General features: G+C 41.7%; 1 pseudogene; it reads left to right on the top strand.

Moving 5' to 3' along the window:
* Positions 1-1016: 1016 nt before the first annotated feature.
* LOC103746765 lies at positions 1017-2099 on the top strand (annotated as a pseudogene).
* The last annotated feature ends 2975 nt before the right edge of the window (positions 2100-5074 follow it).

The following is a 5074-nucleotide window of genomic DNA, read 5'->3' as shown; positions in this document are numbered from 1 at the left end:
TTTAATTTAAAAAATTTAAAAAAAAATGTATGTGTGTGTGCCTGAGTGTATGCATGTGCACCATGTGTATGCAGGAGCTCACAGAGGCCAGAAGAGGGTGTCAGATACCCTTTAACTGGAGTCACAGGTAGTTATGAGCCACCCAGTGAGAGATGAGGACTGAATCCAGGTTCTTTGCAAGAGTAAGTATTCTTAACCAGTGAGCTATCTCTCCAGCCAAGAGAAGTGTAATCTTTATGGAAAGGGACAGAATCTTCCAGTAACTGTAGCTTGAAGGTTCATTAAGAGGCTATCAGCAGACCACACTATAAAGCCCAATGATGATTTGCAGTTTTGAAAGGTTCTAATACACCCAAATCCATTTCCTTTCTGCTGGAACCTGCCTAAAATTGAGCTAATTACAACTCCATGACTTTGGACTGGGGCAGAGGTTCTGACTAAAACCCATCTTGTAGAGAGATACTGGATCATTACTATCAATGAAGGAGCACAAGCCTGGTGCTATGGAAGCTTCAAAAGATGAATTTGCTGGTCGAGGTATACACCTCTAGTCACAGCACCTGGGAGGTGGAGGCAGGTGAATGTCTGTGAATTCAGGCCAGCCTGGTCTACACAGTGAGTACCAGCCCAACCAGAGCTACACAGTGAAACCCTGTCTCAGAAAGAAAGAAAGAAAGAAAGAAAGAAAGAAAGAAAGAAAGAAAGAAAGAAAGAAAGAAAGAAAGAAAGAAAGAAAGAAAGAAAGAAAGGAGGGGGAGGGAGGGAGGGAGGGAGAGAGAGAGAGAGAAGGAAGGAGGGAGGGAGAGAGGGAGGGAGGGGAAAAGCAGGGTGAAATAAGTTTCTAAATCTGACCTTGCCATACAGCCTGACACACCCATCCTTGACTTCCAACTTTGAAATATCTCCTTCCTCTGTCACATCATTCAAGAGTATATCTCAGAGCATGTCTGCAAAGCAGCTTTGTCCCCCTTGACTCTCCAGCGCAAGCTGAGGTCCACTTTCGCGACTCTCTACGGATGCCCTGGGTATAGAAGAAAGGTACCAACTGACAATGTTTCCTTGAACCCATTTCATCAATGTCTCTCACACTGATTATCTTAAGAAACACGCTGGCATATTTTGGTGTTTCCCATAAACCAGGTTTACTGATTTGGCAAAATAAAGACTATGGGTCAACTGGGAGTATCATTCACATTACTGGAAAAATGCTTCCTTTAGAACCTTGTCAAAGACCTAATTTTGAGTTGATCCTGCACTCTATGGAGGCTGATAATTGTGAATCTATGGTTACTTCTTTTGCTGATGTTCTGTGTGTGGCACATGATGAAGCCAGTTACTTCTGATTTCAAAATTGTATATGGAAAAATGAGGAGGAAGAAAAAAATTGATATTTTCCATCCTTCAAAACTAAATCCATTGTCACCTGCTCTAAGACAAAACAAACCAGTGAAAAATGAGCTTCCAGTAAGTGACGCTGCAATGAAAAGAAAAAAAATAGCTGCCCTTGAAGATGAGCTAACTCTTCTTCCATCTCAGATTTCTACAATCCTGGAAACTCAGGAACTGAGAAATGGTACAGTCTGGCTTCTTTGACTTGAATGTGGAACCCATTGTGGAACAAATGCCATCATGCTCAGGGACTACTCTGGAGAGTACAGGACCAGATCGCTTTCCAAGTTCAGCGCTTTCTGCTCCTCCTCCACGTCCTCAGTTTTCTCTTCTGTCTTCATTCGTTCCTTCTTTGAAGCCAGGCTCTACTAATCCTTGTGACTGAGATAATACAACAACTGAAATGAAAGAGCAGCTCTCAGGTGTTGATAAGACTATTTCTAGCCATTCAAAAACCCAGAGCAGTAATGATGTTCAGCATGTTGGATGTTCTAAAGGATATGACTAAGGTCAAGTTTTGTGCTGTTGAAAGGTCACCAGGTGGTAGACCCATTCACATGAGGAAAAGACAGAGTTCACATTGGGATAGAGTGTCTTTAATATCAAATGCACTCATGCAGAAATTTGCATTTCCAGATGATTCATTTGACCTAGAAAATAGATATTGTGAGACTTCTCCATTTTCTAGTCCAGAAACATCAAGGTTTTGATATCCCATTTCCCCATCAGAAGGACAGCAATCTGAAGGAAAAACTGATAAGAGAAAAGCTGTTGGCATCAGAGGTGAAAGCTGTGTCTACACTTGGAAGGACAGATCAGAAACATGCTGTTGTACCCTTCGCTGCCTTTCAGAGAATCATGCCCCCCATTAGGCTGACTAAGCTGTATCCTGGAACCTATTAGTGCCGAGTCTTGGGAAGATGATTAAGAACTTGTTTCTGGCTTTCAAAGATCCTGCAGTTAACTGGCAGGAGAAAAGTTGGGTTATAGATTTCCCCTATATGTTAGTGTTACTGAAAGCTCAACACAGCCTTTAATGATTGTCATAAATAATTATGACTTCCTAATTTAAGTGCTCTTGAATTTTTTTTTTTTTTTTTTTTTTTAAGATATGGTCTCGCTATTTAACTCTGGCTGGCCTGGAACTCACTATGTAGACCAGGCTGGCCTCAAACTCATAGAGATATGCCTGCCTCCACCTCCTGAGTGCTGAGATTAACAGTGTGCATCACTGCACCTGACCTGCTCCTTTGAATCTCAAAAGTTGGTGATTGGGGCTGGAGAGATGTTTCAGTGGTTAAGAGCACTGGCTGCTTTTACAGAGGACCTGAGCTTGGTTCCTAGCATCCACATGGCAGCTAACAACTGTCTGAAACTTCACTTCCAAGGGATCTGATGCCATCTTTTGGCCTCTGTGGGCACCAGAGATACATGTGGTGCACGTACATACAGAGAAAATACACATAAAAATAAATAAATAATTTAAAAATTGATAATAATATTTATTTGACCTCCAGCAACTTGGAGATTTTCAATGAGGGGAAAAAAATAACTTTTTCAGTGAGATAGTCATAGTTTTAATCATATAGGGTTCCTTTGTTCTTTATTACATTTATACTCCATTTATTTGTAAATAGGTTGTACAATAAATGCCTTTTGAACTTGGAAAAAAAAAAGATTTTATCTCTCAGGCCTTGGGTTATATAAAGATGTAAATGGCTGATTCAAGTTAGCGTGTTACTTCAGAGAACTTCGGTATTTATCAAGACACAAAGCCTGAACGTGTAAAACATGCTTTCAGGAAGTAACCAGCTACATGTCTCAAACTCCATTTATTATCTATAAAGCGGACTTTTTCTCAGTTTTTTAAATTAACTTTTTAGCCAGTATACATAATTGGCTTTATGTATAATGATATATGTAATATGATAGATATAATCGTGCTTTGCTCAGAGCGATTCTCCATCACCTGGCCTTGACCACTTCTTGCCTACCTTCTGCTGGTTCACTTCCTCCCTCCAAATATTTCCCCTTCCTGTAAGTGAATCTCACACAGGTAGACTTTGGTAGCAGGTCTCAAAAAAAAAAAAAAAATCACTTACAATTAGCACCTGGTATTCTTATTTTTTCATAGTTGCATGGGGCTGGCCTGTGATTTGGAAGAATCTGGGAAGCTGTCTAGGCATGAAAAGATTATCTTTTATATTTTATTTATTATTTTTATTTTATGTGTATGAGTGTATTGCCACATGTATGTAATGTACCCTTGTTGTGCAATGCCTGTGGAGGTCAAAAGAGGCTGTTGGATCCCCTGGAACTGGAGTTACAGACAGTTGTTAGCCACCATGTGGGTGCTGGGAATTGAACCAGGTTCTCTGTAAGAGCAGTCAGTGCTCTTAACCGCTGAGCCAACTCTCCAACCTCTGAAAGATATTTTACCAAGTACAAAGATGTACCTTCTACAGACAGATATTGCTGCAGCTCACATTTCTCAGCTAGCCTACTAAGAACGGGTTTATAAGCCAGGTGTCATGGCACTCACATTTAATCCCAGCACTTGGGAGGCAGAGGCAGGCAGATCTCTATGAATTAGTTCAAAGCCAGCTGGTCTACATAGTAAGTTCCAGGCCAGCTGGGGCTACAGGGAGACCCTGTGTCAAAAAAATTTTTTTTGAAAAAAGAGTTTATGTTGAGTAGAAATTTACAGACAAAATGATGAGGGAGAAAAAAAAGTCTCCATAGTATCTTACCAAGCACAAATAAACAGAAAGTGTTGCTATACTTTGCCAACTCGCTCAGACAGAATTTAAGAGGAAAAGTTATTAGTTAAGGTTGAAAGGAAATTGGCAAGAAATGTGTATGGCCTGGGGCATCTTAGTTCAAGAGCAGAACTGAATGTCCTTTCAATTAGCCTGCTTACACTACAGAATGACCCCCTTCCCCGCTCTCCCCAGCCCTACCCCACCTCCAGCCCCACAATTTCTTTCCCTCTGTTCCCCCAGCTCATGGCCCACCTCACATCTTGTGAGGTGTCATGCTGGGCATCTATAGTGATGTCTGCTCAGTCCTCCCTGGGTGCTGATTCTCCTTTCACTCCAACAACATGATTCCAGTGAGGGCCCTGGCCACCCGCCCTCAGCACACCTGACCTATCCCTTCTCTGGAATGTTTTGGCTTGAACCTAAGGAAAGAGACGTAGTTCCTCCTTAATAGTGAAGAGCGGGATGTAACACCAGATTCCTTTGGCTTTGTCTTCTGAGGTGTGGGGGGAAAAAAAAAAAAAAACAAAAACCTGAAGCTAGCATGCAGAGAAGGGAGAGGCAGAGAGTACTGGTGGCCTATCACTCGTTTCCAGGTATCCCCAGACCCTTAGCTACATGGACACTGGGTATGTGAGCCTTGAATATCTTTGCCCAAGCCCAGCAGCTGCATTTCTGTCCTCGGAGTTATAATACATTCTAGACACATAAAAATAGAAGGATTTTCTAGAGGATATTTGGTACAGCCCTACTCTCTAAGCCAGAGCACCCTTAAACAAGGAAGGTGACTATCAGTCTTAAGATTCCCCAAGGCTTCTCATTCAGCAATAGCTAATCAGCCCTAACCCAGCATGTCTTTCAAGCTTCATCTTCTACAATGAGACCTCAATTCTTTGAGACCTGAAATCACCAGGTAGACTCAGGAA

This window comes from Nannospalax galili, unplaced genomic scaffold (assembly GCF_000622305.1).
Source record: "Nannospalax galili isolate Female #2095 unplaced genomic scaffold, S.galili_v1.0 scaffold344, whole genome shotgun sequence".
NCBI lineage: Eukaryota > Metazoa > Chordata > Mammalia > Rodentia > Spalacidae > Nannospalax > Nannospalax galili.
Note: the sequence above shows the minus strand (reverse complement) of the source record. Positions and strands in the feature narration are given on the sequence as shown.